Genomic DNA, 9,938 nt, shown 5'->3' on the forward strand with positions numbered 1-9,938 from the left:
CCTGGCTCTTCGGGCGTGGGAGCTGTCGCCAGAGCCGCGGCCCTACCGGAAAATGCTTCGCAGGCTGGCGCGGCGGCGCCACGTGGGCGCCGGTGGCGCCGAGGCTGACGGCCGCCGCAAAGCCCGCAGCCCCACAGGCTTTAGGGCCATGCGAGTGGCTGCCAAAGAGCTTTCCAACGAGGCACAGCTTTCCCTCCTGGCTCTTCGGGCGTGGGAGCTGTCGCCAGAGACGCGGCCCTACCGGAAAATGCTTCACAGGCTGGCGCGGCGGCCGACGTGGGCGCCAATGGCGCCGAGGCTGATGGCCGCCGCAAAGCCCGCAGCCCCACGGGCTGTGGGGCCACGCGAGCGGCTGCCAAAGAGCTTTCCAACGAGGCATGGCTTTCCCTCCTGGCTCTTCGGGCGTGGGAGCTGTCGCCAGAGACGCGGCCCTACCGGAAAACGCTTCGCAGGCTGGCGCGGCGGCCCCACCTGGGCGCCGGTGTCGCCGAGGCTGACGGCCGCCGCAAAGCCCGCAGCCCCACGGGCTGTGGGGCCACGCGAGCGGCTGCCAAAGAGCTTTCCAACGAGGCACGGCTTTCCCTCCTGGCTCTTTGGCCGTGGGAGCTGTCGCCAGAGCCGCGGCCCTACCGAAAAATGCTTCGCAGGCTGGCGCGGCGGCCCCACCTGGGCGCCGGTGTCGCCCAGGCTGACGGCCGCCGGAAAGCCCGCAGCCCCATGGGCTGTGGGGCCACGTGAGCGGCTGCCAAAGAGCTTTCCAACGAGGCACGGCTTTCCCTCCTGGCTCTTCGGGTGTGGGAGCTGTCGCCAGAGACGCGGCCCTACCGGAAAATGCTTCGCAGGCTGGCGCGGCGGCGCTACGTGGGCGCTGCTGGTGCCGAGGCTGACGGCCGCCGGAAAGCCCGCAGCCCCACGGGCTGTGGGGCCACGCGAGCGGCTGCCAAAGAGCTTTACAACGAGGCATGGCTTTCCCTCCTGGCTCTTCGGGCGTGGGAGCTGTCGCCAGAGACGCGGCCCTACCGGAAAATGCTTCGCAGGCTGGCGCGGCGGCGCAACGTGGGCGCCGGTGGCACTGAGGCTGACGGCCGCCGCAAAGCCCGCAGCCCCATGGGCTGTGGGGCCACGCGAGCGGCTGCCAAAGAGCTTTCCAACGAGGCACGGCTTTCCCTCCTGGCTCTTCGGGCGTGGGAGCTGTCGCCAGAGCCGCGGCCCTACCGGAAAATTCTTTGCAGGCTGGCGCGGCGGCCCCACCTGGGCGCCGGTGTCGCCGAGGCTGACGGCCGCCGCAAAGCCCGCAGCCCCACGGGCTGTGGGGCCACGCGAGCGGCTGCCAAAGAGCTTTCCAACGAGGCACGGCTTTCCGTCCTGGCTCTTTGGCCGTGGGAGCTGTCGCCAGAGCCGCGGCCCTACCGGAAAATGCTTCGCAGGCTGGCGCGGCGGCACCACCTGGGCGCCGGTGTCGCCCAGGCTGACGGCCGCCGGAAAGCCCGCAGCCCCATGGGCTGTGGGGCCACGCGAGCAGCTGCCAAAGAGCTTTCCAACGAGGCACGGCTTTCCCTCCTGGCTCTTCGGGCGTGGGAGCTGTCGCCAGAGCCGCGGCCCTACCGGAAAATGCTTCGCAGGCTGGCGCGGCGGCGCAACGTGGGCGCCGGTGGCGCTGAGGCTGACGGCCGCCGCAAAGCCCGCAGCCCCATGGGCTGTGGGGCCACGCGAGCGGCTGCCAAAGAGCTTTCCAATGAGGCACGGCTTTCCCTCCTGGCTCTTCGGGCGTGGGAGCTGTCACCAGAGACGCGGCCCTACCGGAAAATGCTTCGCAGGCTGGCGCAGCGGCGCAATGTGGGCGCCGGTGGCGCCGAGGCTGACGGCCGCCGCAAAGCCCGCAGCCCCATGGGCTGTGGGGCCACGCGAGCGGCTGCCAAAGAGCTTTCCAACGAGGCACGGCTTTCCCTCATGGCTCTTCGGGCGTGGGAGCTGTCGCCAGAGCCGCGGCCCTACCGAAAAATGCTTCGCAGGCTGGCGCGGCGGCCCGACGTGGGCGCCGATGGCGCCGAGGCTGACGGCCGCCGCAAAGCCCGCAGCCCCACGGGCTGTGGGGCCACGCGAGCGGCTGCCAAAGAGCTTTCCAACGAGGCATGGCTTTCCCTTCTAGCTCTTCGGCCGTGGGAGCTGTCCACAGAGCCCCGGCCCTACCGGAAAATGCTTTGCAGGCTGGCGCAGCGGAGCAACGTGGGCGCCGGTGGCGCCGAGGCTGACGGCCGCCGCAAAGCCCGCAGCCCCATGGGCTGTGGGGCCACGCGAGCGGCTGCCAAAGGGCTTTCCAACGAGGCACGGCTTTCCCTCCTGGCTCTTCGGGCGTGGGAGCTGTCGCCAGAGACGCGGCCCTACCGGAAAATGCTTCGCAGGCTGGCGCGGTCGAGCCACGTGGGCGCCGGTGGCGCCGAGGCTGACGGCCGCCGAAAAGCCCGCAGCCCCACGGGCTGTGGGGCCACACGAGCGGCTGCCAAAGAGCTTTCCAACGAGGCACGGCTTTCCCTCCTGGCTCTTCGGGCGTGGGAGCTGTCGCCAGAGCCGCGGCCCTACCGGAAAATGCTTCGCAGGCTGGCGTGGCGGCGCAACGTGGGCGCCGGTGGCGCCGAGGCTGACGGCCGCCGCAAAGCCCGCAGCCCCATGGGCTGTGGGGCCACGCGAGCGGCTGCCAAAGAGCTTTCCAACGAGGCACGGCTTTCCCTCCTGGCTCTTCGGGCGTGGGAGCTGTCGCCAGAGCCGCGGCCCTACCGGAAAATGCTTCGCAGGCTAGTGCGGCGGCGCCACGTGGGCGCCGGTGGCACTGAGGCTGACGGCCGCCGCAAAGCCCGCAGCCCCATGGGCTGTGGGGCCACGCGAGCGACTGCAAAAGAGCTTTCCAACGAGGCACGGCTTTCCCTCCTGGCTCTTCGGGCGTGGGAGCTGTCGCCAGAGACGCGGCCCTACCGGAAAATGCTTCGCAGGCTGGCGCGGCGGCGCAAGGTGGGCGCCGGTGGCACTGAGGCTGACGGCCGCCGCAAAGCCCGCAGCCCCATGGGCTGTGGGGCCACACGAGCGGCTGCCAAAGAGCTTTCCAACGAGGCACGGCTTTCCCTCATGGCTCTTCGGGCGTGGGAGCTGTCGCCAGAGCCGCGGCCCTACCGGAAAATTCTTTGCAGGCTGGCGCGGCGGCCCCACCTGGGCGCCGGTGTCGCCCAGGCTGACGGCCGCCGCAAAGCCCGCAGCCCCACGGGCTGTGGGGCCACGCGAGCGGCTGCCAAAGAGCTTTCCAACGAGGCACGGCTTTCCCTCCTGGCTCTTTGGCCGTGGGAGCTGTCGCCAGAGCCGCGGCCCTACCGGAAATTGCTTCGCAGGCTGGCGCGGCGGCCCCACCTGGGCGCCGGTGTCGCCCAGGCTGACGGCCGCCGGAAAGCCCGCAGCCCCATGGGCTGTGGGGCCACGCGAGCGGCTGCCAAAGAGCTTTCCAACGAGGCACGGCTTTCCCTCCTGGCTCTTCGGGCGTGGGAGCTGTCGCCAGAGACGCGGCCCTACCGGAAAATGCTTCGCAGGCTGGCGCGGCGGCGCTACGTGTGCGCTGCTGGTGCCGAGGCTGACGGCCGCTGTAAAGCCTGCAGCCACACGGGCTGTGGGGCCACGCGAGCAGCTGCCAAAGAGCTTTCCAACGAGGCACGGCTTTCCCTCCTGGCTCTTCGGGCGTGGGAGCTGTCGCCAGAGACGCGGCCCTACCGGAAAATGCTTCGCAGGCTGGCGCGGCGGCGCAACGTGGGCGCCGGTGGCACTGAGGCTGACGGCCGCCGCAAAGCCCGCAGCCCCACGGGCTGTGGGGCCACGCGAGCGGCTGCCAAAGAGCTTTCCAACGAGGCACGGCTTTCCCTCCTGGCTCTTCGGGCGTGGGAGCTGTCACCAGAGCCGCGACCCTACCGGAAAATGCTTCGCAGGCTGGCGCGGTCGAGCCACGTGGGCGCCGGTGTCGCCCAGGCTGACGGCCGCCGGAAAGCCCGCAGCCCCACGGGCTGTGGGGCCACACGAGCGGCTGCCAAAGAGCTTTCTAACGAGGCACGGCTTTCCCTCCTGGCTCTTCGGGCGTGGGAGATGTCGCCAGAGCCGCGGCCCTACCGGAAAATGCTTCGCAGGCTGGCGCGGCGGCCCGACGTGGGCGCCGGTGGCGCTGAGGCTGACGGCCGCCGCAAAGCCCGCAGCCCCACGGGCTGTGGGGCCACAAGAGCGGCTGCCAAAGAGCTGTCCAACGAGGCACGGCTTTCCCTCCTGGCTCTTCGGGCGTGGGAGCTGTCGCCAGAGACGCGGCCCTACCGGAAAATGCTTCGCAGGCTGGCGCGGTCGAGCCACGTGGGCGCCGGTGGCGCCGAGGCTGACGGCCGCCGCAAAGCCCGCAGCCCCACGGGCTGTGGGGCCACACGAGCGGCTGCGAAAGGGCTTTCCAACGAGGCACGGCTTTCCCTCCTGGCTCTTCGGGCGTGGGAGCTGTCGCCAGAGACGCGGCCCTACCGGAAAATTCTTTGCAGGCTGGCGCGGCGGCCCCACGTGGGCGCCGGTGGCGCCGAGGCTGACGGCCGCCGCAAAGCCCGCAGCCCCACAGGCTTTAGGGCCATGCGAGTGGCTGCCAAAGAGCTTTCCAACGAGGCACGGCTTTCCCTCCTGGCTCTTCGGGCGTGGGAGCTGTCGCCAGAGCCGCGGCCCTACCGGAAAATGCTTTGCAGGCTGGCGCAGCGGAGCAACGTGGGCGCCGGTGGCGCCGAGGCTGACGGCCACCGCAAAGCCCGCAGCCCCATGGGCTGTGGGGCCACGTGAGCGGCTGCCAAAGAGCTTTCCAACGAGGCACGGCTATCCCTCCTGGCTCTTCGGGCGTGGGAGCTGTGGCCAGAGCCGCGGCCCTACCGGAAAATGCTTCGCAGGCTGGCGCGGCGGCGCCACGTGGGCGCCGGTGGCGCCGAGGCTGACGGCCGCCGCAAAGCCCGCAGCCCCACGGGCTGTGGGGCCATGCGAGCGGCTGCCAAAGAGCTTTCCAACGAGGCATGGCTTTCCCTCCTGGCTCTTCGGGCGTGGGAGCTGTCGCCAGAGCCGCGGCCCTACCGGAAAATGCTTCGCAGGCTGGCGCGGCGGCGCAAGGTGGGCGCCGGTGGCACTGAGGCTGACGGCCGCCGCAAAGCCCGCAGCCCCATGGGCTGTGGGGCCACGCGAGCGGCTGCCAAAGAGCTTTCCAACGAGGCACGGCTTTCCCTCATGGCTCTTCGGGCGTGGGAGCTGTCGCCAGAGCCGCGGCCCTACCGGAAAATTCTTTGCAGGCTGGCGCGGCGGCCCCACCTGGGCGCCGGTGTCGCCCAGGCTGACGGCCGCCGCAAAGCCCGCAGCCCCACGGGCTGTGGGGCCACGCGAGCGGCTGCCAAAGAGCTTTCCAACGAGGCACGGCTTTCCCTCCTGGCTCTTTGGCCGTGGGAGCTGTCGCCAGAGCCGCGGCCCTACCGGAAAATGCTTCGCAGGCTGGCGCGGCGGCCCCACCTGGGCGCCGGTGTCGCCCAGGCTGACGGCCGCCGGAAAGCCCGCAGCCCCATGGGCTGTGGGGCCACGCGAGCGGCTGCCAAAGAGCTTTCCAACGAGGCACGGCTTTCCCTCCTGGCTCTTCGGGCGTGGGAGCTGTCGCCAGAGACGCGGCCCTACCGGAAAATGCTTCGCAGGCTGGCGCGGCGGCGCCACGTGGGCGCTGCTGGTGCCGAGGCTGACGGCCGCTGTAAAGCCTGCAGCCACACGGGCTGTGGGGCCACGCGAGCAGCTGCCAAAGAGCTTTCCAACGAGGCACGGCTTTCCCTCCTGGCTCTTCGGGCGTGGGAGCTGTCGCCAGAGACGCGGCCCTACCGGAAAATGCTTCGCAGGCTGGCGCGGCGGCGCAACGTGGGCGCCGGTGGCACTGAGGCTGACGGCCGCCGCAAAGCCCGCAGCCCCACGGGCTGTGGGGCCACGCGAGCGGCTGCCAAAGAGCTTTCCAACGAGGCACGGCTTTCCCTCCTGGCTCTTCGGGCGTGGGAGCTGTCACCAGAGCCGCGACCCTACCGGAAAATGCTTCGCAGGCTGGCGCGGTCGAGCCACGTGGGCGCCGGTGTCGCCCAGGCTGATGGCCGCCGGAAAGCCCGCAGCCCCACGGGCTGTGGGGCCACACGAGCGGCTGCCAAAGAGCTTTCCAACGAGGCACGGCTTTCCCTCCTGGCTCTTCGGGCGTGGGAGCTGTCGCCAGAGCCGCGGCCCTACCGGAAAATGCTTCGCAGGCTGGCGCGGCGGCGCAACGTGGGCGCCGGTGGCACTGAGGCTGACGGCCACCGCAAAGCCCGCAGCCCCATGGGCTGTGGGGCCACGCGAGCGGCTGCCAAAGAGCTTTCCAACGAGGCATGGCTTTCCCTCCTGGCTCTTCGGGCGTGGGAGCTGTCGCCAGAGACGCGGCCCTACCGGAAAATGCTTCGCAGGCTGGCGCGGTCGAGCCACGTGGGCGCCGGTGGCGCCGAGGCTGACGGCCGCCGCAAAGCCCGCAGCCCCACGGGCTGTGGGGCCACACGAGCGGCTGCCAAAGAGCTTTCCAATGAGGCACGGCTTTCCCTCCTGGCTCTTCGGGCGTGGGAGCTGTCGCCAGAGCCGCGGCCCTACCGGAAAATTCTTTGCAGGCTGGCGCGGCGGCGCCACGTGGGCGCCGGTGGCGCCGAGGCTGACGGCCGCCGCAAAGCCCGCAGCCCCACAGGCTTTAGGGCCATGCGAGTGGCTGCCAAAGAGCTTTCCAACGAGGCACGGCTTTCCCTCCTGGCTCTTTGGGCGTGGGAGCTGTCACCAGAGACGCGGCCCTACCGGAAAATGCTTCGCAGGCTGGCGCGGCGGCGCCACGTGGGCGCCGGTGGCACTGAGGCTGACGGCCGCCGGAAAGCCCGCAGCCCCATGGGCTGTGGGGCCACGCGAGCGGCTGCCAAAGAGCTTTCCAACGAGGCACGGCTTTCCCTCCTGGCTCTTCGGGCGTGGGAGCTGTCGCAAGAGACGCGGCCCTACCGGAAAATGCTTCGCAGGCTGGCGTGGCGGCGCAACGTGGGCGCCGGTGGCACTGAGGCTGACGGCCGCCGCAAAGCCCGCAGCCCCATGGGCTGTGGGGCCACGCGAGCGGCTGCCAAAGAGCTTTCCAACGAGGCACGGCTTTCCCTCCTGGCTCTTCGGGCGTGGGAGCTGTCGCCAGAGCCGCGGCCCTACCGGGAAAATTCTTTGCAGGCTGGCGCGGCGGCCCCACCTGGGCGCCGGTGTCGCCGAGGCTGACGGCCGCCGCAAAGCCCGCAGCCCCACGGGCTGTGGGGCCACGCGAGCGGCTGCCAAAGAGCTTTCCAACGAGGCACGGCTTTCCCTCCTGGCTCTTCGGGCGTGGGAGCTGTCGCCAGAGCCGCGGCCCTACCGGAAAATGCTTCGCAGGCTGGCGCGGCGGCCCCACGTGGGCGCCGGTGGCAATGAGGCTGACGGCCGCCGCAAAGCCCGCAGCCCCATGGGCTGTGGGGCCACGCGAGCGGCTGCCAAAGAGCTTTCCAATGAGGCACGGCTTTCCCTCCTGGCTCTTCGGGCGTGGGAGCTGTCGCCAGAGACGCAGCCCTACCGGAAAATGCTTCGCAGGCTGGCGCGGCGGCGCAACGTGGGCGCCGGTGGCGCTGAGGCTGACGGCCGCCGCAAAGCCCGCAGCCCCACGGGCTGTGGGGCCACGCGAGCGGCTGCCAAAGAGCTTTCCAACGAGGCATGGCTTTCCCTCCTGGCTCTTCAGGCGTGGGAGCTGTCGCCAGAGACGCGGCCCTACCGGAAAATGCTTCGCAGGCTGGCGCGGCGGCCTCACCTGTGCGCCGGTGTCGCCCAGGATGACGGCCGCCGGAAAGCCCGCAGCCCCATGGGCTGTGGGGCCACGCGAGCGGCTGCCAAAGAGCTTTCCAACGAGGCACGGCTTTCCCTCCTGGCTCTTCGGGCGTGGGAGCTGTCGCCAGAGACGCGGCCCTACCGGAAAATGCTTCGCAGGCTGGCGCGGCGGCCCCACGTGGGCGCCAATGACGCCGAAGCTGACGGCCGCCGGAAAGCCCGCAGCCCCACGGGCTGTGGGGCCACGCGAGCGGCTGCCAAAGAGCTTTCCAACGAGGCATGGCTTTCCCTCCTGGCTCTTCGGGCGTGGGAGCTGTTGCCAGAGCCGCGGCCCTACCGGAAAATGCTTCGCAGGCTGGCGCGGCGGCCCCACGTGGGCGCCGGTGGCACTGAGGCTGACGGCCGCCGCAAAGCCCGCAGCCCCATGGGCTGTGGGGCCACGCGAGCGGCTGCCAAAGAGCTTTCCAACGAGGCACGGCTTTCCCTCCTGGCTCTTCGGGCGTGGGAGCTGTCGCCAGAGACGCGGCCCTACCGGAAAATTCTTTGCAGGCTGGCGCGGCGGCCCCACCTGGGCGCCGGTGTCGCCGAGGCTGACGGCCGCCGCAAAGCCCGCAGCCCCACAGGCTTTAGGGCCATGCGAGTGGCTGCCAAAGGGCTTTCCAACGAGGCACGGCTTTCCCTCCTGGCTCTTCGGGCGTGGGAGCTGTCGCCAGAGCCGCGGCCCTACCGGAAAATGCTTCGCAGGCTGGCGCGGCGGCCCGATGTGGGCCCCGGTGGCCCCCAGGCTGAAGGCCGCCGCAAAGCCCGCAGCCCCACGGGCTGTGGGGCCACGCGAGCGGCTGCCAAAGAGCTTTCCAACGAGGCACGGCTTTCCCTCCTGGCTCTTCGGGCGTGGGAGCTGTCGCCAGAGCCGCGGCCCTACCGGAAAATGCTTCGCAGGCTGGCGCGGCGGCCCCACGTGGGCGCCGGTGGCAATGAGGCTGACGGCCGCCGCAAAGCCCGCAGCCCCATGGGCTGTGGGGCCACGCGAGCGGCTGCCAAAGAGCTTTCCAACGAGGCACGGCTTTCCCTCCTGGCTCTTCGGCCGTGGGAGCTGTCGCCAGAGACGCGGCCCTACCGGAAAATGCTTCGCAGGCTGGCGCGGCGGCCCCACCTGGGCGCTGGTGTCGCCCAGGCTGACGGCCGCCGCAAAGCCCGCAGCCCCATGGGCTGTGGGGCCACGCGAGCGGCTGCCAAAGAGCTTTCCAATGAGGCACGGCTTTCCCTCCTGGCTCTTCGGGCGTGGGAGCTGTCGCCAGAGACGCGGCCCTACCGGAAAATGCTTCGCAGGCTGGCGCGGCGGCGCAACGTGGGCGCCGGTGGCGCTGAGGCTGACGGCCGCCGCAAAGCCCGCAGCCCCACGGGCTGTGGGGCCACGCGAGCGGCTGCCAAAGAGCTTTCCAACGAGGCATGGCTTTCCCTCCTGGCTCTTCAGGCGTGGGAGCTGTCGCCAGAGACGCGGCCCTACCGGAAAATGCTTCGCAGGCTGGCGCGGCGGCCCCACCTGTGCGCCGGTGTCGCCCAGGCTGACGGCCGCCGGAAAGCCCGCAGCCCCATGGGCTGTGGGGTCACGCGAGCGGCTGCCAAAGAGCTTTCCAACGAGGCACGGCTTTCCCTCCTGGCTCTTCGGGCGTGGGAGCTGTCGCCAGAGACGCGGCCCTACCGGAAAATGCTTCGCAGGCTGGCGCGGCGGCCCCACGTGGGCGCTGCTGGTGCCGAGGCTGACGGCCGCTGTAAAGCCCGCAGCCCCACGGGCTGTGGGGCCACGCGAGCAGCTGCCAAAGAGCTTTCCAACGAGGGACAGCTTTCCCTCCTGGCTCTTCGGGCGTGGGAGCTGTCGCCAGAGACGCGGCCCTACCGGAAAATGCTTCGCAGGCTGGCGCGGCGGCCCGACGTGGGCGCCAATGACGCCGAAGCTGACGGCCGCCGGAAAGCCCGCAGCCCCACGGGCTGTGGGGCCACGCGAGCGGCTGCCAAAGAGCTTTCCAACGAGGCATGGC

The sequence above is a fragment of the Larus michahellis genome, unplaced genomic scaffold (genome assembly GCF_964199755.1).
Source record: "Larus michahellis unplaced genomic scaffold, bLarMic1.1 SCAFFOLD_49, whole genome shotgun sequence".
Classification (NCBI taxonomy): Eukaryota; Metazoa; Chordata; class Aves; order Charadriiformes; family Laridae; genus Larus; species Larus michahellis.